At 38.1% G+C, this 25,041-nt stretch overlaps 2 long non-coding RNA genes across 5 annotated transcripts in view; one reads left to right on the plus strand and one right to left on the minus strand.

Moving 5' to 3' along the window:
- LOC107313567 overlaps positions 1-25,041 on the plus strand; it is a 62,926-nt gene that overhangs the window by 16,211 nt on the left and 21,674 nt on the right. For 2 of the 4 annotated variants that reach the window (XR_001555060.1, XR_001555062.1), the window contains 5 exons: positions 4,647-4,810; positions 6,352-6,481; positions 6,862-7,642; positions 11,166-12,721; positions 16,111-16,217. This is a non-coding gene — a long non-coding RNA (uncharacterized LOC107313567). The remainder of the gene's footprint in view (positions 1-4,646; positions 4,811-6,351; positions 6,482-6,861; positions 7,643-11,165; positions 12,722-16,110; positions 16,218-25,041) is intronic. The other 2 variants (XR_001555064.1, XR_001555063.1) reach the window with 2 other exon arrangements.
- Positions 1-25,041, minus strand: part of LOC107313568 — an 86,489-nt gene that overhangs the window by 4,156 nt on the left and 57,292 nt on the right. The window contains exon 3 of the long non-coding RNA XR_001555065.2: positions 8-45. This is a non-coding gene — a long non-coding RNA (uncharacterized LOC107313568). The remainder of the gene's footprint in view (positions 1-7; positions 46-25,041) is intronic.

Consider the following 25,041-nt stretch of genomic DNA (forward strand, 5'->3'; position numbering starts at 1 on the left):
TACTCACCCCCCAGAAATGTGGTTTGGCATTCATCCATGCTGAGTCTATGGGGAAAAAGAGAAAATTATACTTAATTTTAGCTTGCGTGGTTTCCTCCTTTCAAAATCTATGAGAATGTGCAATAAAATAATTTTTTTTTTTTCTTTCTCCCCCTCCCCCCCCTTCCTTTTTCTTACATAAGGACTAAGTGAAGGCAGGTTGGGACATGAACACTTTTCAGTCTCCTCGCTATTACTGTGTGGCCCAAGACCTGACAAAAAGAAGTGCTATGTTTTCCTTTTCCTCCTTTTCCTCTGTGCTTTTTAGTTTCAGGAACTGCCCATAAACTGCTTCTTGCAGCTCTGTCTCTGGTCTAGCTCTATTGGGACGCTCACTGGGACTGCACTGAGACTTGAGAGAACTGGGAACTTCTCCTCCCTTCTGCCTTCGAGCTGCTAGAATTTCTGTGAGCTTTTCTTGCTTCGTGGTTCCTTTCTACCTCAGTCATGCAGGTCGTCACACAAAAATAGCTGAGGATTGGTCATTTTAACTGAATAATGAGAACTTCAAAAGTGAAGACCCATAAATTATTCTGGAAAGCAAAGGAGTGGGATATTGGTGTCATCAAGCATTATGTGCCAGAGGAAGAAGGGCAAGAAGTCCTCCTACACAAAATGGGGTCTTTGCAGAGGGGGTAAGCATATGACAGAAGAGCTCCCATGTAGTGGGTGGAAGGCTTTACTGCTTCTGTTTATCTGCGCTGTGTCATTACAAATTGCACTGCACTGGAACAGTTCTCTAGTCAGCCCCCCACTGAGGCCACCGGCAGAGGTAAGTAAATGTGATAAATAGGAAGCATCATGTTCTGGCTTGCAAATAAAAGGAAAGCCTTTGGAAACACCACTTTGCAAATTGGGTTTATTGCATTGCCAGGAAGTTATCTATAGAGGCGTTTGGAGACCAACTCAGAAACAGGAAATTAATCAAAAGCTTTTTAGAGTGGCTCCTTGGCCAGTGAGTGCTGTGTTGGTTATTTATACTGCTGAACTGTGGCAATTTAACCTGGTTAAGGGTCTGCTCAGATGTCACGTATTAGCCACTGCCAAAACAGGCAACCTTTTTTTTCACAGTACATTAAGAACAGAACAAAAAGATGGAAATTCCCATTTTCCAAATGTGGTCCAAATAAACCTCTGTGCTCTTGTTAATCCATCTGTGCTGAAGAGGAGTGATTATGACAGGCCTTTTTTTTAGCCTGCACCTGTCTCTCCTTCTGCAGCTGAGGATGTGCTGGAAATCTATTTCCCTATAGGCCCGATTGGGTAAAAGCTTCAGGTGGGAATTAAATTCATCATTATCTACATCTATTTTTACTTAGCCACTTAAGGGGAAAAACACCCTAAAGTCAGCAGTTACTGGAATATGCAACAGCTGCTAATCTGCCCTGAAGAAAAACTTCCTTGATTAGTCCATCACCAAATAGAGGAAAGTCCTCTTGCTCTTGTGGTCACCAAGGCTGTAAGAACAAGAAAGGAGAATGTGCTTCAAGCAGCCTTGCTTGGCTGGTTATTATGGCCCAGCTTGTGAGAAGATTGTATCTTCAAGGTGAGTGTTTCTGTATTGTTTTGGTCCAAAATCACAGGATTCTTCTGTCTTTATTGTATGCATATATATATTAGGTAATGTACAGTCTATATTTCAAAGTAAGAAATCAAAGTGGGACTTGGAAGTGTTTTGTGACAAGATACTGTATGTGGCAGGCAAGATATTATGATGTTCACTGAAAATAACTAAAGTGTGTCAAAACAGAGTGACAGCAATAAATTCATGTCGAAAGAAATGCTGCTTCATGCTGACCTAAATTAATCATATTGTGATTAAAGATGGGGTTTAAGAAATATGAATTTTCCAGGGAAACTGGAGCTACCCCTATTGTACGTTAATTTCTACTGCTTACTTGAAACAAACAATTTTTTAAAACCACGTTCTTAGCACTACTTATACAAGCAGTAATTCCAGTAATGTCTTGCCACAGAATAAAATCCAGGAAATACAAGCAATTTGAACGCATCTCTTAAAGGTTTTTAACAGATAAATTTTAGGAAGATGCAAACTTTAGTGAAGGATTTTTGGTATCCCATGAACAATTAGTTATCAACACGTCTGCACCAAAACACTCACTCAGGGTTGGATTTATTATTATACTATTATTATTTTGAGTTACAAAATAATTTCTGGAAACGCATGTCTTCATTTTGGTCTTTTACCATTTCTCTTTTGAGTGGAATTATATCAATAACTGCAGCCATTCAGAATTATGATTGCATGATAGAAAATGACTACTTTCAGCAAACTAATCAGCAAGTCAATAGAGTTCATAAAAACAAGGGATATGAACCAGAAAATGTTATTCATTAATGTTGTTGATGGTTATTCAACTTTAATCATAATACTTTAGAGCTATTTAAATCTATGGCTCTGTTGTACATAAGTTATCATAGCAAATTTTGCAAAAATAATCAAGGCCTGGTAACATAGATCACTACAGAACCTATAATTAAATCTTTAATTAGTTTCATAGTGATTTTTAAATGTTTGTGCGGATTGTAGAAAGTGCTTTACCAAAGTTGTCATTCTGCCTGCAGGCATGTTTCATGGGTACTGTCCAAGGTAAATTTTCTTTGGAGTTCAAAACAAATGTTTGTTAAGTGAATAGTGACCCTGGTGATAAATATTGTTTGTACACACACAAAATAATTTTCACACTTCTTTTGTAGTGTGAGAAGGAAGAAGAAATATTTTTCTATGAATCATGAAGGCCTTTAATACTACTGTTGCTGTTATGGCTGGTAGAATGGAGCCTCCATTATATCTATTGCAGTGTTTCCTTCTCTGAAGAGGTGATACTGGATCTGACCTTATGGCTCTGATTTTTGGCACCGTCAGATAGTCAAAAGATTTGACCTTGGCACTGACAGCAGAATATACCTCACTGCTCTCTGCATCCTGGATAAGGACTTTGTCAGCTGGAGAATAATTTCTCTGTCATGTCTTGATCTATGTTTTGTGGAAACCTGCACATGCTACTTAACTGTTGTTTCCATTGCAGGTTTTGTTCACTTTCATGCACCCCAAAGCATTCTCTCCACTGTCTCAGCACCCCTGCACATATAAAATAGGGTGTAAATAAGTATGTACTTTTTTTTTTTTTTTCCTGGAATAATTAGAGACAGGGCTTCACTACCTCATGTTACTACATGGGAGCTTGCAGGTTTCCAGCAGTAAGTGGACTGGTTGTAGACAATAAGAAAACTTCAGGGTTGTAAGAGTATGTCTGCTAAAATATGTTTTAGCTCAAGTCATTGTTTAACAACCCATATCTCTTACAGCTGTGAAATTCTCCCATTGTCAAGTAGGTCTCTGAGACTCTCTTAGGAACAGCAGGCTTGAGGTATCCAGCTGCTAGGAACAAAAATAAATCTCTTTGAAGATTTACTTATTTGCTGTCAGATTGTGCACAGACTTATTTACTTAGCCTGAAACATGATAATCATTAATCTCCATTCATCAAATATTGTTGTTCTTTACAAAACTCAAGAATAGTTTCAGATGTGAGTTGGGTGTTGATGACACCAAGCTCTGTACTTTATGCCACACGAGACATGGCTGCTGTAATCAAAACAGCTTGTCCCTATGCAAGGACACTAGAGAGTATTTCATAACTAACTATTATTTAAACGAGCCATAGATGATCTGGGGGAATAATAGCAAGACTTTAATGAATAGCTATCAAACACAAAACTCTGTTACTGAAAAAAAGTTTATAATACTGGTAGTGGTCACAAAGTCTGTAATAAAAATCACACAATTGTTAGATAAGAACAGGTTAGGCTGTCTTGCCAAATGGATACAGCATGGAAAGACAGAATAAATATCCTAGCCCCAAGGTTATTTTCAAGGGCTCTTAATTACTCTTTTGAGAGCTAAGCCAAAGCTAGCCACAGGCATTTGTGGAAGCATTCATGCTAATAGCAGAATTTTGTGTTTCCAGGTTTTGGACCAAGTTCAAGGAAGACAAAACAGCATTAAGACTTATGTGAAATAGGAACAGTTTTGATCTGCTTTTCATTTATTTCTAAGATACTAGTTTAACACTACATTCTGTTAATGTCTGAATAATACGTACTAGAAAAAATCTGCTTTTGTCCAGAAGAGTAGGACAAGAAGCAAGCCCTCCTGCTTTTTCTTTCAAAGACTAGGCCACAGACCTAGGTATGAAAGGGCTCTGGCCCCTTATATTACCACTGACTATTTACAACGGAAGAAACTCATAACCTAGAGCTAGAGGCAAAACAGCTTCAACTAGAGTCACAGAATCAAAAGGCTGGAATGGACAAGATAATCTAGTCCAACTGACCTATAACCATTACTAACCACTAAGCTACTAAACCATATCTTGCAGTAAAACCGTACCTCTCCACAAAATTAACAGCAAGCCAGACATGTTACTGAGCATGTATGCTCTCTTTCTTCCTCTTAAGTGTGGTTTCCTATCAAGCTTCCCATGGCTTCTGATTTTTATTTATTTTTTTTTCTTTCCAGAGAAGATTTTTCCTAGTACTGTTATTTTCCAGACTTGTCTATCTAATTTATGTTCTATTTTCAGGTCTTAATGGAGCAGAACAATAATGTTAGTCTTCAGCAGCCATGGAAAATAACAAAGATCACAAAACCAGTCTCAAGGCGACACAGCTCTCACAGAAGCAATGACTCCAATCTACCTTTCCACCAACTGGGAGCAAACCTCATCAATAGGGCTGGTGAGTACAGGTAAGCTGTATTCACTTACATGAAGTCACCCACACAAATACACTCCAGATTTTGCCATAACTAAGCAATGGCTATTACTGCTTCAGGGAAGAAATAATTAAAGCCATTTCTTGGTTCTGACAGCTTGATGCTGGTGGCTTTCAATGGCAAATCAACATCTGTACAGCAAAATTAAGCTACCATAGCAATTAATCAGCAGGGATGGCTGGAGAGGTGCTGCAACTTGTTCATTTTCTGTTTGTCCCCTGGCTGTGACCTACAGTTGAGACAATAGAAACCAAGGTCTCTGGTGTTACAGATGTAACTAAAACCAGATGGAAAACAATGTTGTGCAAAAACCCCCACGAAAACCAACCCAATGGCAAATGCAAAGACAAAAAAATATATATATTAAAAAAATAGACTGGAAAGACATCTGAATGAGTTTCTTAATCATGTCAGAGCTTCATGTTTCCATAGCAAGTTGTAAGTAGAATTCACTCAGTTCATTCTGTTCCCCTCTAGACTGATGGCTATTCATTCCCGCCTAGTGTTACAGTTGCTTTGCATAGTAAACATGTAAAGCCTGACAGTGCAAGCTGTGAACTCACGTTGGCAGTCCACACCAAGTAAGAGAGCACTGGAACTTGGCTTTGCTTTTGAGCAAAGATAAACTGAAAGTTTGGTAAGCTACTTTTACTCAAAGCCAGACATTTCTTCAAAACACCAGGTGGAGGCAAGAATAAAAATCCAAATAGGAACAAGAGGCCATAGTGTCAAGTATTCCTCTAAGATGACTGGCTTTGTATTCACAAAATTTCTTCGTTATCATTGTACTGCTTATGGTGTAGTTAAGTATCAAGATCTTAAGTTGCAATTGATTTTATTAGAAAAAATACCTATGTATTTTTAACTTCAGTTTAGTTTGCAGATTGGCACTCAGTCTTCAGCTTCAGGTCACTGCTTGAACTTGAGAACCAGATCAAGGCACAACATCCATTCTACTTGAATATAGCACCAAAAGTATGAAAGTTTTCCCTCATGCTTTGTATTTTCCTAACTAAGTGGGCTCTCGTACTGGGCAGCTACAGCTGCACATGCACACCAATACCACTCCCAGCTCCTTCACCTCTTAGAAAGAAGGGGAGAAAAAAGTCACCATACAACCTCTTCTTGCTTTACACAGTTCTCATGCATTGGTGCGTAAGGGCAGAACCCTAACTGTAGGAGATATACCTAACTCCACTACAGCTGCCAGAGATCACATGCAGCTTAATCTAGAAAAAAAGATGGGACTTAAAAGCTTTCCAAGCACTTCAAGATATCCAGGCACTGGAGCTCAAGACCTTCCATAAAGCAAGCAAGGAAGTGGGTTCTCCTTCCAGCCCACTAGGGCACAAATTCCTCTTCCCCCAATCAGTCAGCCCTAGAGAAGGGCCAGGACGCCCTCACTGGCCAAGAAGGAGAACAGTTCTGCAAGGATAATCACCCCAAGCCCAGTAACAGTAGGAGAACCACAGGATCTCCACACAAGTAATAGAACACATCTTTCCCCCCCCCAGGCTGTCACCCAGGGAGAGTCCCCATAGCTGGAGGATTCCCCCCTCAGGATGGATGGTCGTAGCCAAAAGGTTGTTGTCATTGGCTCTGTGTCCAGGTGGTATCTGGTCACAAATACGAGGATACGCTGAGGTGAGGATACGTTGCATCACTGTTTTGTCTTGTTGGTCTTTTGTTTTCTGTTACTGCTGAGTGTTCCACAAGTACTGAATTCTAACCATCTACAGAAAATACGTCCATGTAGGGAAAGCCAATGATCTAAACTGAAGTGAATTTTTCCCATGATTCTGTGTAAACCACTACTTACTTCCATCTACATCTTGATACTTGAGGGCGGTGACTTATTTTTATCAGATTGGTTTATGCAACAAGTTGTACTTGATACAGACCTATCTATTATTTATGTATGTTTGACTAGAGCCGCAAGTGAGTTGCAGAGCAGGGAATCCAACTGTGTCATTAACTAAACCCCAGGGCTTTGTATTCCCACGTATTTCTGTTTCATGTTTCAGGTTCACTACAGCCGGTTGCACTGGTAGGAGGCCAGATGGGTCTTGAATATCCCCAGAGTAGGAGACTCCACAACTTGTCTATGCAGCCTGTTCCAGTGCTCTGGTACTCTCATGGTAAAGTTCTTCCGTGAAGATCAGAAGATAGAGTGGTTGCATCACCAAGGTTCAAAGATAAGTGTTGCTCTCTGCACCTCCATGTTAGGCTTGGAAGAGTATGTGTTGGTGCTCCTGCAAATGTTGCATGTAGATAGAACTGGAGGCCAGAAGCCCCTAGAATCTTGTGTGGTCTTGTGATATGGACTTAACACAGACAATATTAATAAACAGCAGTACATACAGGGATGTTTCCCTGGCCTATTTAAAAAAAAAAAAAAAAGAAAGAAAAAAGAAAATAAAATACACAAACTAGTATTTCTCTCCACTGCCATCTAGTGAAGTTACCACACAGCATAAATAAAGGCTTCAACACTCTGAACTAAACTTTAAAACAGCTAACCTTACCTTAGTGGTATATGAGACTTTGTGCAGGAAACAGAGTTTGAGTGTAATGTGGGTAATATCCTTAGGATAATAGCAAATGGCACAAAATAAACTAGGTAGTTTAAGTCTAATCATAGAATTCTAACAATTATTATGACTATAAAAATACTCAAAAGGGTTTTGAATAAAGCAGGGACCAAATGTCTGCAGGCTGGGTGTGATTTAAATTCAGGATATTATTTTATTATTATTATTATTATTTTTGCAGAAAGAAAACAGTTTTCCAGGGGATGAAAACAAAGTAAGTTCAGAAATAAAAATATAACTCTTCTGGCAATTATATGCTCTCTGTTTTGTGAACTGTCCTAAAAGATTTCAAACTTCATATTTACTTGCTGTTGTTACTTCTGGATACTTGCAGATGGTTTGTCTGTCTTCCCTTCATTCAGGTCTAAAAGGGACCCTGGAGGTCCTTTACACATTGCTCTGTACCAAATCGAGCTCATAACTACTCCATTCCATCTCTTCGAGGAAACAGTCTATCAACAATCTTTTCAGCCTCTGATCTTTCCCGATCCACCTTTTTTTGTCTCATTTGTCAGCCTTCATCTTCTGTGGAGACTTTATATTTTTGTCTCCAAATAATGATGCTCATCAAAATCTTCACTCAAGTTCCTTGGCCTACAATTTCAATAACGTGTGTAAAAATATACGTTTCCCTATGCCTTAAAGATGAGCTGTTGGGGAAGAAGACTGGCATGGATGAACAGGTAGCTTTTCCTGAGGCTCCAGGAGAAAAAGAGAATCTACCTCCTGTGGAAGAAGGGATGGGCAACTTGGGGAGAGTACAAAGAAGTTGTTAGGATGTGCAGGGAGAAAATTAGAAAGGCAAAAGCCCAGCTTCAACTCAGTGTGGCTGTTGGGGTAAAAGAGAAAAAGACCTTTTTTGTCAATGTATTAACAGTAAGAGGAGGGCTAAGGAGATTCTCCATCCTTAATTGCATGTGGCGGGGAATGTGACCTCTGAGACCTGGAGGTGTTCAAGAAACATTTAGATGTTGTACTGAGGGGCATGGTTCAGTGGGAACTATTGGTGATATGTGGATGGTTTGACTAAATGATCTAAGAGGTCTTTTCCAACCTTGGTGATTCTGTGATTCTATGAAACGCAATAATCTGTTGAGATTTTCAGTAATCCCCGATCTGTCAGTATACACAGTGAGGGTGCTCTGTTTTAATGCTTGCAGTGCCTGGATGTGCACGTCCCCAGGTTACACTATGAGCAGTGCATAACCTGCAAATGAAAAAGTTATACTTCTCCATTTCTGTTCAACTCAATGAGATTGATTTTGTTTAAAGATCCTTCGCTATTTTTGTTACTTGAAAGTAGGTCAGCCCATCATTTCCTGATCATTAAAATTGCTAAAATAGGACATGCAGCTCTGCAATCATTACCCTCTTCATGTATCTTTCAGTGAGCAAAATCTCCATCTTAGTACTCCCATGAAAGCCTTTCTAAAATACGAAACTGATCCCAGTGCAAGAGACTAAAATTAATTTAAGATGAAAACATACATAATACTACCACAATTTAGAAGAGGACAAATCAAGACAAAAATAACCTCCTCTGAGCTGAAATCTTTATTTCCATTGCTGTAGCTGAGCAGGATCTGTAGACTCTGATTCATTCTCTAGATCTCAATTTCACTTGCACAGATGATAGAATGGAAAAGTATAAGCTCTTACAAGGTTAGTTCTGTACACTTGTGTCTATCTTTAATAGCAGAGTTGAGCTTTATCTTTTTCTATTTTCAGTTTTGTCCTACTAAACTTGTTATTTCATGCAAAATCTACTAGGCAGCAAGTAATGGCAAACTCTGTCAGTGTATCCTTTAGCCCTAACTGAGGAAATGCTATTTTCAAGTAGAAATAAAGGAGGACTTAATTTATACTTTGACTCAGGTTAACTGCTGAAATCTGCACTTGTAGACAGAAACTGTAGGTGCGTGGACTCACTGCCTTGTGTGGAGTTGTGGAAAAGAGATCAGAGAAGAGTTGAGGTTGGAAGGGATCTTTTGAAGGACAGCTGGACCAATCCATTTGCATAATCAACCTAAAGCATTTTGTTGTTGTTGTTTGTTTGTTTGAAAGTTCTTTAGAGTGGTCCAAACAACTCCCGGATGCAAACTGCTGGTTGTGGACTGTGAACACTCACAGTAAATTATTCACATTTTCTCTTAAATGTCTACTATTGTCACTGAGAATAAGTGTTTGCATTTGAAGACTTCTTCCAATGCATTAGCCAATCTGAACCTGAAAGACTAAACTAGAACATGAAAAATTAAAGTACAGAGTGGAACAAACTGGTCATCTGGCAACCAAAGGACAAGTGTAGGGTATAATAAATCTATGGCTATTATTTCTTCTGGATACAAATGTTAGTTAAAGTTCCCCATGGAACTGCTCTGAAAAGTGTGAATTGCAGAGCAACGTTTCTTAATACTTCTTGCAAAAAAGTTTGAGAAATCCAGGAAACTGAAAAATCTGAAAAATGCAGTTCTTACTGACCTTGCTATATAGAGCAGTTGGAGCAATATTTAAAGAAAGGAAAAGACCTCCTTTCAGTCTACTAAAAAGGGTTAAATTGGAGAGTTGTAGCCAGCACCTGCTGAGGGAAGCTGACTGAGTGACTAAGAAAGGAGTTGCTTTACCTCTCTCTTGAGACCGTCTTATAAATAATCTTAGATCATACAGACTGCACAGGCTTATTTACAGTATTTCTGGGTAGCCAGACAATGGCCATGTTGCTAATTATAAGTAAGCAACTAGGTTCATTGACAACTTCAGTACTTCTCTTTTTCCAAATAACATTTAATTTCCAGCAAAACTTGATTTACACTTCTTTGTTCGAGGACTTGCCTTTCTGAGTTAGAAGCGATGTCTATGGAACACTTAATTGTGTATTGCTGCAATACTTGCACTTAATTTTTATTGGAAAAATACCATATGAGTAGAAAGCTTCAGCCACTGTGTTATCTTTATTTACAGCTTCATACAAAGCGCAGCAAGTGAATGGCAAATAGAAACACACAACGTGACTCATAACTAGCCCTATTATCAACAACAGCTAAGAAAGAGTTTATTTAAGGATGTGTGCTTAAGGATATCAAATGCTTTAGAAGTGGGAAGCTGAGTTATTATGGCATTCCAAGGTTCATATTAGATTCTCAACCAGAATTCTGATTCCTTATTTTCAAGCTGCCAGGTACAGTTTTAGTGTTAAGAAGCTCTTCTTTGCTCTTTCCATAATTATTTGGATTGAACCTCACATACATCAAGCTCTTGTATTAGTTCCACAAAAAACATCAGGGCTTGGGGGCATTCCTATGGCTTGATAAAGCGATGTCAACTGCCTTTATGTCTCAATTTAAAAAACATTATAGCAGATTAAATGGCACGCTCTTCATTGAAAACTGGCAAGAAAAAAACTTCATGAGTGCAAAGCCACTTGATTTTTGCTTCCAGAGTAAATTCCTTGATGGATAGGTGGCTATAGAAGAGAGGTGATTCCAGGATATTTTGAGGCACAGGAAAGTTCAAGACTGATTACATACTCTAGTTTTGCATGTTTCAGGTTCAACACATAATATTAAATCCAGAATGAAAAGCAAAACTAAAGTAATATCACATTTGCTGATTATGGCTTTATATTGACTCTATTGCTTTTGTCTTTTCATATATATATATATATATATATGTATATATATATCTGAGGGCTGCTCCAAAAGTAATGCTTTCTATTTCATTATGTTGGCCCTTGTCAGAGGTGGATGTTGGTGATATGTCAGCAGATGCTGAACCTTCTCATCAATATTCCATTGCATTTTGCTGCCGTGTGACCGATGGAAGAAGAGAAGTGGTCTGACAGAATGGCATCTGATTTGGAAGCGCATATGAAGAAAAGGTGTGTCACTGAATTTCTCCACATGAAAAAAAAATGGCACTCATTGGCATTCACTGATGCTTGGGAATACTGTTGGAGACCAAACAATAGATATGAACACACTGAGGTGATGGGTTGTGCATTTCAGTAGTGGTGACAGTGATGTGGAAGACAAGCTATGTTCTGGACATCCATGCACATCTGTCACACAACAAAATCAAGAGTATCTCTATCAACTCATCTGTGCAAACTCATGGATAATAACCAGTGAACTGTACAGAGCTGAATATTGACTTCAATGCATTGGAAACTATAGCAGCAACACTGGAATACTGTGAAGTTTGCACCAGGCGGTTCCCACAAATGCTCACACAAGAACAGAAAGAACACTGTACATAAGTTTGTCAGGATTTACAGAACCAGTGTGAGACTGAAGGTGGCAGTTTCCTGGATCTCATCACTACTGATGATGAGATGTGGAGTCAGCAGTATGAGCCAGAGTCAAAACAGCAAGTGGCAACACGTGAGTTCTCAATTGAAGAAAAAGCTCAAGATGCATCCCCTCAGTAGGTAAAGTGATATGCACTGTCTTTTGGGATAGGAAAGAGGTGATCCTTCTGGATTTCCTGGAATCTGGACAAACCATCAACTCTGACCATTACATTGCAATGCTTACTAAACTTAAGGCTCAAACTTTCAGTCAGGCTGGAGAAGAAGACAACCTTTCTCTTGCAACATGAGAACACCAGGCCTCATACCAGTTTGAAGACCAAATGAGTGTTTTTGCAGAAGGCACAGAGATTTTGCTAATGAAGACACATTCCTTTGATGTCAGTCCTCACAAGGAAAAAACTTCATAAACCCGTTGGTAGTTCTTGTCATTTCTTAGGGTCTTTTGGCTTGGGGCCAAACAATTGATATAGTAGAGAGCTTCCAGCTAAAATAACAGCCTCTGCATCTTTATTTTCACATAAATCAGATTGTTGATGGAAGATAGGGCTAATTTGTCACTCTGCCCACTTGGAAAAGCTTGATTAATAGCTTAATTAGACTTTTTTTTTTTTTAATTAAGAAATCATATTTCTTGAGAACTAGAGGCTGGGAAAACAACAGTAAGGACTGAATTAGAGAAGGAAAATATTGTTTCTTCTGTAAAGATCAGAGGAGATGTTATGCAAGCATGAGAAGTGGAAAGAGTACAGTCAGTTGGAAGGAGTTTCAAGGAAAAACAAAACAAAAAATAACAAACAAGTGTTCTGCAAGCAGTGCAGTTACCTGGAGACTGTGTGCTGATGGTGTCTCTGTAGAAACATCAACCCACAAAGTACCAGTTTGAATATGTTGTTCCCCAAATCAGACTGTAATTAAGCCTGTGTATCAAAACCTCAAAAATGAACACAACACCATTTTAATTCAAAGACCATCTAAATATACTAGGTATGTATTTTTAAGTCTTTTTTAAACTTCTAGTACGTCATGCATACTGATCGAAACTGTGCCTTCCAGGACTCTCCTTGCATTCACTCAGGTGATAAAAAAGGGAGAGGGAATCTGTGTTAGTTTCAACCACCAAGTTTAGTTACCCCACATGCATAATTATGACATGTATGCACACGTATTCACACACACACAGGTGTGTCTGTGACAGCTGGCAAATCTTAACATGCTTTACATGCCTGCAGTTTGTAATTCCAAACATTTTTTTTAATATATAACTATTCTAATTGGGTCACTGAGGAAAAGTCCTTCTCCTTTCTCTGGTCTGTTATAAATTAATAAGGCAGCAGACTAGCTTCATTTTGCACTTTTTGATGAACTGTCCAGAAATTGGACATAGTTCAGAAATAATCCTTTAAAACTCCATAACCTCCAGGCAAAAAGTTATTTTAGTAAGCAAAAGAAAAATATTTTTCAATTAAAAAGATTTAACATCCCTTTCTATGCAGTGCAGCTAACATGAAATGACACTAGTGGTAATAGGCCTGGAATTAGTACTTCCCCAAGGAAATGTCTTATCTTTTGCACTAAATAATTAACTCTGTCTTTCTCACCCATCTCAAAGCTGTCAGTTTGGGCAGTCTGTTTAAGGAAACCTTTTCTGACTTAAAGTTTCTGAGGAGGAAGGAAAAAGAAGTATGTTTAAACAAAAATGACCTCTTATGCCTCAGCATTCATGACCCTTTCTGAAGTGGGTAGCCATTACCTCTACCATTAAATCATTAACACTCCTGGAAAGGTCCCCGGGACAGACTGTGGGAGTATAGCCTCAAATCTTGGAGATGTTACATCTGTAAAGGCACGGTGGAAAATAACAAGATACTGAGGCAGTGGCAAAATAACACAGGAACTGTGACTACCGTGTATGAGTTTGCTGGCTGGCCTGCAGGCAACCCGTACAGTGTCCTAGTGGCTTGTTTTAGACCTAACAGTCACAGTACAAACACTGCACTGCAAGTATTCTCTATCTCTGCAAGCCAAGGTCACCAAAAGGGGACTTTAAGACCCAGTTTTGCTGTTTTGGCTCAAGTGTTGAGGGGACACCAGACTTCATGGCTGCTCTCCCTGGGGGTGCTGGCAGGAGCAGCTCAGCAGACGTAGTTTGTAGAGCCAGTTGTTTTGTTATTTAGCCTCATCTGTGCTATTCAACCTCACTCCACTGTTAACATCAACTGCAAAATACCCTGTATTTTTGTAGATGCAGTTTGTAAGTGGCAACTATTAAGAGCTCTAAAGTAGATCCTTCTTAAAAATATGGCACATCTTTAATATAATGGGAAAACACATTATAAAAAGGTATTCAGTGACCATCTGATATTCCTGACTATAATTTATTTCTCAGTGTGATTCATGACTTTACTTGATGATCTTCTGTTAGAATATCAGGACTGGTACCCTGCAAACCTCTTCCGTGTCAGGGAGTGATTTGGTACACCCTAACTCACATGAACAGTGTAATGTTCATCACAGGATCAGCTGTGATGGGTGAAGCTGTTCTTGTGCATGCTTACAAGATCTGGTCCCAAGACAGTAACTGCCTTTAGCGTCAGAAATAAAACTAACCATGTCTAGAGTAATTCTTTTTTATTTCCAGGCAGTTGTGAATGTTAATAATTCAAATTAATTCAATATGTTTTGAGTTGTTCTGCCACCTTGTTTACTTGCAAACTAAAAACATTTGTATAAAAAGATGGTTTCAAGTCAAACCAGTGTAAAAGAACATGTAAACCTAATGGTGTACTTCAGACAATTAAGAAAGAGAATTCTGGACGACATAAATGACAACAATGTCAATTTAGAGCATTAGAATCCCAAACTAAAACTCTAACAGCACTTCAGAAAAAAAAGAAAAGAAGAAGAAGACTTCTCCACAATTTCATATTATGATTTGCCAATTATAATAATAATAATAATGATAATAATAATTCAATACAAAGAGAACTTGGGGGTCAGGGGATACACTGCTACAGTATTGAGCTTCTAGGAGAAATGGCAAGAGTAGCTGGGAACTAACGGGAAATTTGGAAGCCAAATCTTCTGTAAATGCTGTGAAAGACATCTCTGCAGTTTTAAGTGCCTAAATTTGTCATGCTACTGCACAGAAGAACACATCTTCCATATTAGCCAGTCAGTAGTGAAGTCTGGAGAGCAAAGCTAAGAGCTAAAGAGCCCTAGTCATGAAGCAGACACACAGAGCAGAAGAAAGTCAGCTTTAGGCATTTCCAATATCACAGCTTTGCTGTGTTATGAAACTGTGAATGATCAGTAGCTGGAAATAGCCTTTGATGTCACATGAAAACATCAATATGAGTACACATTAGTGAGTCTGATGTGTCCATGCTACCACCACACAGTCAGAGCTCTGGAAGGAGCATGTCTATTTAATAATTAGATGGTTCTCAAGCATTTAGGCAAATGAATTTGGTTTCTTACAAATGTTCAAGAGTTCTTTTATCAGCAGCTTATTACATGCAGAACAGGCTTGGATATTTTTGACAGGTGCATTAAGAACCACCTGCAAAATTATTGTAAATCTACCACTGATTTGCTTGTTTATACTTACTGTCATATACGCTTTAAAATAATCTGTTACCTGCGAATTGAGAGGAATAGTTCATTGCCTTTTACAATGATGATATAGAATACATATCGAGCAGCCTTCTTTCAAATGAAACAAAGCAAACTTTCATTACTTCACCTTACACTGTAGCTTTTATTCAAAACAAGTTCTTGTTTTATGTAGATCCTGAACTTCAGTTCTTCATAAAATGCTTAGAAACTCTACCTTTCAGTAAGAGCTTTCAAAATGATGTAATCACTGAAAAGTTCAAAAGTTTAAACTGGATGGAGGATGAAGGGCCATATTTATTTGAGTATTAAAAAATATACCAATACAAATCTCAACTGGAATTCAGTTATATAAGGACACCAGAATCAGATGAGAGCGATGACCTACAGATTGCCTGGAAAGAGCAGGTGGAAGCCATAACATTAAAGGTTCTTTTTACTCTAATGTAGAAAATTGCCAACTTCCTTCCCTTTCATGAAACAAAAAGGACTGAGTAGCAATGTTACTTATGGAGAACTCTATCCTTAGGGTTGGTCTGATACACTTTGTTTTGATAAGAATGTATTAATAATGGTTTGATACTTCGGTTGACAGCTATTTTCAGAGGGGAAGAAAATAACACAATCAGGAAAGTGCTTTATAGTCTCTCTAATGAGGTAGATAGTGTCAGATCTTCTTGTCTAGTTCATTAATTGACATTGTTTTCATTCACTGCATGTTATCTATGAACTAAATAAACTCCATTTTCTTTTCCCTACAGATTCCAGTTGCTTACCCAGTTGCTCTCAGACTCGTTAATGTGAGTGGGAAACACAGTGAACTTGACTGAATATTAAACCACGAGCAAGAGCACAAAGCAGAGGATGTGTATGTATTCAAATTGTTTCTGTATGTTTGCTTTGATCTTTAAATCTAAAACTAATGCTTATCACAAGTTAATAATTGCTTAGCAGAACAAGATTTCCTTTTCATTGCAGCATCAAACTTAGATAATGACATCAGTATGAATAAGAACTTCCAAGTTGGCAGCATGAAAAATAGCTTCTGAGTGGGTGATTCTTTGGACTCTTTGGCTTTCCTTTGCCTGTAGAACCAGAAATGAATGTATTATCCTTTCACATTGCTTTGACAGATCTCATTCCCTTTAGGATTAAACATTCCTGAACATAGTTATGCCTCACTGATCTCTTTCAAACAAACATAATTTAATTCCTTAGCTCAAAATTTCTACTCATGAGACCTAATTCTCTTTGTCTTTACCATTATTATAGTCAACTTTTTTATGTGTAAAGTAGCTATGGTGTTACTGTTCTGATTTCATACATAGCTGCTTTGTGTACAGATACTCATACACAAATATTTGTGTATATATACAGATACTCATACACAAATATTTGTGTATAAAAAAGTGTTACTGGCACAACATGACTCAGCTGTTTTGAAATTATTGAGACAATTTATACCACTAATTTCAGTTCAGCACTCTGTGAACTTCTGGAAGCTGATCCTATTCATAATAATGTGATACAGAAAACAGTCTTTCTACAGGAAAGATGCACACTGAAACTCAAAACACTACAAATCTCCTCCAGTTTGCTGCAGTTTCACAAAAGCCAAGTTTTCATTTGTTTTTATGGGCCTGCCAGGTAACACCTGGGTTTTCCAGTATATGTGTTTCTTTAATATTCACGTGGACAGTGCTAATTTGGTTTAAAGCATCCTATCTGGCTCAGCTCTCTGAGCCATCCAGAGAAGAGAGGGTTCAGCTGCTGTAGTATAACAAAGCACCCAGCATGTGCTTTGAGTGGTGGAAATAGCTTGTTCTAACCTGTTTGCTCAGTTGCAGTCTCTGGTTGGGGTTGAGGTTTGAGAGGCAGAAGCATAGAGTGAGGAGCTGAGGGGAAAGAGTCTGTTTCCCTTCCTGGCACAGCTCTGTGAGACATCTTGCAGCCAAGGGGCTCACAGGGAGCTGGGCTGTCCAGGCTGCCTTTGGAGGGAACCCAAAGAAAGCTGAGCCCCTCCCAGGTTTCTTCACTGCACATAAACTGAGCCTCTTGTGCACTGGTCCAAGCAGGCAGGGGACAACCTGTGAACTTGGTGTGTAAGGTGGTGGTTTTATAGTGCAGTACTGACACAGCTCACTGGGCTTTGAATGGCTCCTCAAAGGTGACCTCCTTTTCTAGACCCTTTGAAATACTTCTTAACCAGCCACAATCTTTTTGATTTTCTGGCCCTCAGCCTTGGCAAAAGAAGTTTCCAAGGTGGCTGAGGTCAAAGTATAAGAATGCTAAGAACAGCTCAGGCTTTACATTAAGAGAGTTTGCTGTGACATGACTTCCCTAAAGCCATTCTCCATTTTTCCTGATTGCTTTTCAAACAGCCTACTTTATCAAGGACATCCCAACACACAATTCACATCCAGAATTCAGTATTCGGATGGTAACTTTAGAGGAGGTATATACAGTCATGTAGCTGATAAAGGGCTTAAAGGAGATACGGACTTGATAGAAGGTAAATTCTTGTCCCAGTAAAACATTTTAAGGATATCAGTGTTTAGGAAAAAGGAAGGAATTCTAGTTCAGATAGAGCCTGCAACACAAATATATTAGTTCAATAATTGTTTTATGCTTAATTAATCTTAGATTATAAGACTTAATGATGTAGCAGTACTTGAATTAATAAGATGGCTCATGCAAATCAGATAATTTGAAAAAGTTCAAGTGAACAAGAAGAAAATCACAACTGGTGCTGCAGAATATGAATATGTATTTTAGAATTACTAGGACTTTGAAAAATGCTGTATACACTGCTTTCATGAGTTTGGTTTATAATATGAATGGACCGCGAGTTCTCTGGTTCAAAAAGAAGGCTGTGTATCTGATACAGTACAATTCTGAAGAATGGAGCTATAGGAGACAAAAACAATCTCAACTGAGATAGGTCTAGTTTGTAATTTACTTTGCACTTGACATGATATTTGGCTGCTCAGCAGTCACCCTGCAACTGGACTTAAAAAAACAACACGCTCGTTCCTTTTAGCAACAGGCAAATTAAAAAGGAAGTCTCTACTATACTCAGATTAATTTAGATCATCATCCAAATGCACAGATGCTATTCATATCACATCTAAAAATGAAGTGAGACTCTTCCTATTGAACAACTGTGAAATTTCCAGTGCTCTCGGCAGAGTAAAAATGCTGCTCCTTACAATGAAGTTCTGCTTCAGGGTTAGTACTCCCCCATCTCCAGTTAGGTGTAAAAAAGCAGGAGTAAAATATTTTAAATAGCCTAAAATACACATATTTTTGAAAGCTGATGGATGGATTTTAGGATTCAAATGTAATGTTTGCATTCTTCACTAAACAGTTCAAATTGATGACCATGTTTCCAACTTGTTTATTGTACTTTTGCATGTTGTGGATCAAGTTCAATCTAGAAGCAGGTAAGTGTAATTCCAAATGAAATTAGACAGAGGTGACCCACAGAGTTAATCCTGAATGCTTTCATACAAGCTTCCTTTTAGATCTCATTTAGTAAGATTAGGACTTGCCAGTTCCAGTGACATTACATTTATACCTAAGAGTTATTCCACGCCATTGGCACATTCTTATTAGTTATGCATTAAATTGCATAGTTCCTATTATATTTATTATCAGTTGAATGTATTATTTGTTAAAAATTGACCTCTTAAACCTTTCTCGATAAAGCTAGCTAATGCCAAGTAAAAGTGATTTTAATATCCATGGTTTTATGATGATTTCAGAATTACACTGTAAACATCATTGTCCTTTGTTTCAATGAAATATATATACATATAAGTAAATTTGTAAGGAAAAAAAAAAAAAAAGAAAAAGAAGAGGGAGAAAGAATCTCTAACATCACCCTGAAGAACAATGTTCCATTGCCAGAAAGGCTCTGTTTCTCACTAACCAATTCAGGCATATCTAAAACTCTGGGAACTGAAGGTGATCTTTTCAGGTACAGAAAGGTATTACAGAACTTTGTAAAATGATGAACCATTATTAATGCTTGGTGAGTTTCTATACATAAGCAAAGTAATTCTGCCATCCTTTCCAAATATTTACAAATAAATTCAGAGTTATAAACGTATATATTCATTATTACTGTGAAAAATCTTTGTTTTCTATACTGTTTGCATAACTGCCTTGAACATTTTACAATTATCCAAGATCACAAAGCTGTTAGAATTTAAAATTCACCTTTGCACTGTGCATACAAACGAACTCCAGTGAAGGTTCTGTGGTCATGAATAATATACAACATATTTAATACAATATTGAATTTAGTCTTAGGGAAGAAATTCAATTAAAGAATCTAATCGAGTTTGAAAAGTTCAGCAAAAGTGAAACTTTCTTAAAGAACAGGCAAGTTGTGAAAGCTCCATATCTAAAATAGTTTAACTGTCCTTTAAGAAAGTTTGACCCAGTGCCAGTATTCATCCACTCCCGTATTATAACAGTATTCTGGAAAAAAAATCACCATTTGGGAGCTATATTTCCTCAGGTAACGTTGGTAAAGCACAGAAAATTCCTCCTGTTTAAGCCAATGTAAGCCTGTGAAATCTGTACACTTCTATGAAGCATTTATAAAAATGTTATGGTGTTGAACTCAGTCTGTAAAGGCCCTTCTGTGGTGAATGCCAGACAAGTACCACATAGAGGATGTATTTCAGTATTGATGAAAATGGAAAAAGCAAGCTTGGCCAAATTTGTGCTCCACACTTGGACTGATGAACTCTTGCTACTGTGTCCAGCTGCAATGGCTGCAAGAGTTCATGAAGTGCACGGTCTCTCAATAGCTCTTATGTGCCTCTTCCTGCCCTAATATTTGAACGTCCCACAGTCATCTTTATAACTCCTGTGTGTGTTAGGGGAGTGATAAAATTTCAGTTTAACAGAGAAGTCTGAGTTTTAAATATGGCAGTGCTTTCTTACCAGGTAGAGGAGAAGGCACCACAACGAAGTGACTGATTCCAGACAAAGTTCTGATTTCTCTTTCTTTTCTCACCTCATTAAAAGTGGAGCGATGTCAGATAGCATGTTGAAAGAGATGCCTCTCTTTTACCTGATTAAATTAGGTAAAACAAATCTACCTTAACTAACTTTTTTAGCTTAACGGGCAGTGGAACAGTGACTAATTCAAGCTGGTATCCTAATTACAGATGTTATGCCAGTATTCTTTTGTTTGTTTGTTTGTTTGTCTATCTTGGTATAAGAATGCAAACGAAAACAGCAGGGAAGATGGTGTTCAGTTGACCCAAACAAATTTTTTCTTCTTTCTTTTTAACCTTTGAAAAAAACAGACATTCTGACTGTCCTGGAAAATCTTTCTCAACAAAAGTCAATCTTCAAAATTGTAAGGCTTGTTAGATATTTTTATCTTTTAATTGTTTAACTTAATTCTGTTCCAGTTTGCAAATCATTTCCTCTCTGGAACTATTTTCCTAATGAACTATATAAGAAAAAGCAAAACAGCAGCCCCCAGTTCATGCCAGAGAACTATGACCTTAGCTTTAGAATTAGCAATATCTCACACTGATACAGTGTCTCATGAAAACAGTGGCACCTGTACCATAACATACTAAGTTAACACAGCCAGGATAGATAAATACCTAAATATGGCACTGTGCATTAAGTTAATTTATCAACAGTGAATGGCTGTCTATGGATTTCAATTCATGAAGGGCTTCTCTCTTAATATTGGGGCAATTTATACTGATAAATGAGCAAGCAAATCCACAAGTCAAGTGATGTCAGGTTCTAGTCTGAATATACAGTATGTAATCCCAACAGCCTCAAACTGCTGTGTGAACATGTATCAGCTCCTTGTTGAAAAATAAACCACTTTAACCAGACTTTGTATTTAGTTTGGCTTCCCTGAAATGCAACATCAGGCCTCAACTTGCAGAGAAAAGAAGCCTTCCCCAGCAGAACACATCTCACTAAAACTGCTTTTTGCTATTTTGCATTAATAACATGCACCGTGCGCAGGGAATATTTTTCTCTTAAATCTGCATTGTATCATGCATGTGTGTGGAGTATGGCCCAAGCACAGACTGCTGGAGAAGAATAGAGGTCATTCATGACTGGAGAGGGGGTCAGGGCAATAACGAGGACAACAAATTGTTTTGTTGCACCTGATCTGTGTCAGTGAAGTGTGCCATAGTCACTGTCTTCTTGCTGGGCAAAACAAACTAGGGAACAAACAGGTGGGACAATGTTTTAACACACCTACTTACTGTAAGATTTTCTGTTGAGATCCCAAGCAGTTAAAATAAATAAAAAGTATAATTTGAGCCTCCATCAGTGAAGTGTTTTATGGCTGACAGCGCTGCCTATGTTTACAATGGATGCCGCAGATTTCAGAAGGCAAGAAAAGAATCTGTGCTCCCTCAAGGGTATCCGTTTGGCCATAGTATCATGGGATCCGGCATCTACTTTGCACTATTATGGGTTTATTAATTAAGGAGGAATTAATAAGTTTATTAATTAAGAAGGAATTAATAAGCCTGTGCTCAGTTCAGAGTGTAGTGCTGACATCCAAATGCAAAATGTGGCATGGATTTGAGTCTAAACAAAAGATTCCTTGACTGCTTTTCCCCTGAGGAATCACTTAGTTTAAAAAGTTGCACTTGATACATTTATTTGGTTGGTTGTTTTCTAGGGACCTTCCTTACCTCTCTCTGATGTTTTTCATATACAGGTTTTTAATGATGTGATTAATACCACCAGTGCTCCAGAGTCCACAAGCTACTTCTTATCAGTAGTTTTTACAATTTCTTACCCTTTATTTTCAGCCTGAGTTTTTTTGCTGTTTAACATCTGCAAAAGCCTCCCAAGGGATGTTGTAGAAAACTGCACAGGACCAACCTTAAGCTCAACCTCTAAAAACCTGCTCTCGTGTCTTGAGGTCATGTGCACTTTCCTCTATCTTAATCTCCCACTGAGAGCTTTTTGTTGATGGTTTTGTGGGAATTTGTTTTGTAGGAAATACTATACTGGACTTAGATATTTTCACTTTCATTATTTCACTTTTATGTTTATGTTTATGTTTATTTCACTCTGGCAGCTGTACAGATATAATATTATACATAAAATATTGGTTCATTTCTTCTTCCAATCAAAAAAAAAAAAAAAAAAAAGGAATTGTCCAAATTTTCAGACTGAGATTCACTGAAACAATCTTAACAAAAAATGTAAACAACTTCTGGTAATTATTTTAGGAAATGGAAACTGCTTCAGTTCAGGAGCTGAAGAAAACATTGAGGACAATGCCCTGAAAACACAGGCAGAACTATTTGCTTTGGAAATGTACATATGAAGCTGATCTCTTCTTAATACTAATATCTGAGTTTTTCAATGTAAAATGTTTTAAGTATATCACATTGAAAAGGCCATATAGAAAATGCATGAATTACAGTGGGCTATAAATCGTTGGCTCAAGAATGGTAAAATCAATGTAGACCGGTTTTCACAGATATTCAGGACAAAAATTGCAAACTCCAGATGGAGCTCATTTGGGGATGCTATGGTCAATACAAAATTGAGAGATTAAGACAAAATTAAATTTTAACAAAATTTTTCACAGAATGAACTTTCTTTTTATTGCTGAAACTATTGGCTAGGCTGCCAGCCCCTCCACCACAGAGCAACAGAAATTCCTGAGGTCTCTGCTGGTGCTTTGTTTCTATCTGGCCTAACAGACAGATAGCAATCTGGCCTGCAAAGTTATCATTATGATGTCAATATGAATATAATTACATTTTCTCCAGCAATGGAATTAGTATCGCTAGGAAACAAAATCATTTTAGGTTTCTCCTGCTGTGTTTGTGTGACCGTGGGGTCTAACAGGCAACCAGGGAAATCTGGCCTTTGTGCTCAAATAGTGTAATGCTATGCTTTCCATTTCAAGCTGAAATTACTACTGGTGAGATTTATGCCATAGGAAAAGAATTTTTGTAGCTAAATCTTCTGGTTGTTCAAGCTGCTTTGTCTCACCATACAGTTACTTAAATGATTCCACACATACTGATACCGAGAGATGTGTGTGTGGTAAGGGCCTTTTTAGGGAAATTAATGTGAAAGAAATTATGGTGATGCAAAGCAGCACATCCAACTTGAATTTACACTGCTTGTTCTGGTTCTTGTATAGCAGAGCATGTAAATTCATGTTCATCACCTTTTAAAGCAAAAGAGAAATAGAAATGTGGAAACAAAAAACAAGAAGACTTCAATGTGAAAACCAAAAAGCTTATCACAAAGTTTAAGATCACATACTTTCAAACAGGATTTTGCTCAAAAAAAAAATATGTTTTTCCTCTCATTTTTCTGTCATTGCTATGAATTAGTCAGATTCCCCAAGTCAAGACAAGTTTCTAGAGAGACTCTCTGGATATCTAGATTTAAAGTTATAGATGGACAGATTTTCTGCATAGGACTCACACTGTTCTTCCCTTCTGCATGTCTGTAAACTACAGCTTTAAAGAATTAGCCCCCAGAGTGTTGTTATCCACTTCCAACCGGTGAGGTATAAAAAGGCTTGATGACTCCTTCAATTCACTGTGGTAAGCCTAGGAAAGGAACCCAGATGTCATGGTTCCTCATCCTGTCCCCAAACCACAAACCACACGCTCTTGCCTTATTAGTGACAACCACAGCGCATGAAAACAGACTATTTATATCTAAATACTTCATCTGTTCTCACTTGTTATTCTCTAACTGACCAATGTAATTATGTTGGCAGGGCAACATATCTTTTCCTCCAGTAAGTGCAAACAGATTGCTAGGTTTTTTTTTGCTGAGATACAAGCTGCAGAAGAAGAGCTCCCAAATAACTAAGATCAAAAGGATTATGATTTCATTGGAACATCTTTGGTAACGTGTTAGAGGGAGAGAAGATTTCATAACATCTTTGAATCATAGAATAGAATCATAGAATCCTTAAGAGTTGGAAGGGACCTTCAAAGGCCATCTAGCCCAACTCCCCTTCAATGAACAGGGACATTCACAGCTAGATCAGGTTGCCCAAGGCCAGATCCAGTCTTGAAAGTTTCCACAGATGGGACATCCATCATATCACTGGGCAACATGTACCTGTGCCTCACCAACCTCACTGTAAAATACTTTTTCCTTAGATCTAACCTAAATTTCCCCTCTTTAAGCTTGAAACCATTTCCCCCTGTTCACAACAGACTCTGTTCAAAAGCCTGACCCCTTCTTTCCTGTACCAAACCTTTATATATTGAAAGGCTGCTTATCAGGTCACCTCGGAGTCTTCTCTTTTCCAGGCTGAACAGCTCTAGCTCTCTCAGCCTGTCTTCATTGGAGAGCTGTTCCACCTCTTGGATTTTTTTTGTGGCCCTCTGAACATGCTTGGCCAAGTCTGTCCTCCTCAGTTGACTCTAACAGCTGTATTAAAAGCATGGATCAAGAGAAGTTAAATTTGCAAATAATTTGACCCAGTGTGAGTTAAGCCAAAGATGCAAAAAACAATACAATAGGCTTTGGAAATTTCTGTTTTTTTCCACCAGTCCTGTTCTCCCTGAAAAAATGCAGCAATGTGCCCATTCCCTTGTGGGGTGAAACCTGTCCTGGTGCACATTCTCTGCTTGACACTCAGGCAAGGGTGAGAAACACAGACAGATATGAACAGAGCTTGAGTCTGCTGGGGA

This window comes from Coturnix japonica, chromosome 4 (assembly GCF_001577835.2).
Source record: "Coturnix japonica isolate 7356 chromosome 4, Coturnix japonica 2.1, whole genome shotgun sequence".
NCBI classification, from domain to species: Eukaryota; Metazoa; Chordata; class Aves; order Galliformes; family Phasianidae; genus Coturnix; species Coturnix japonica.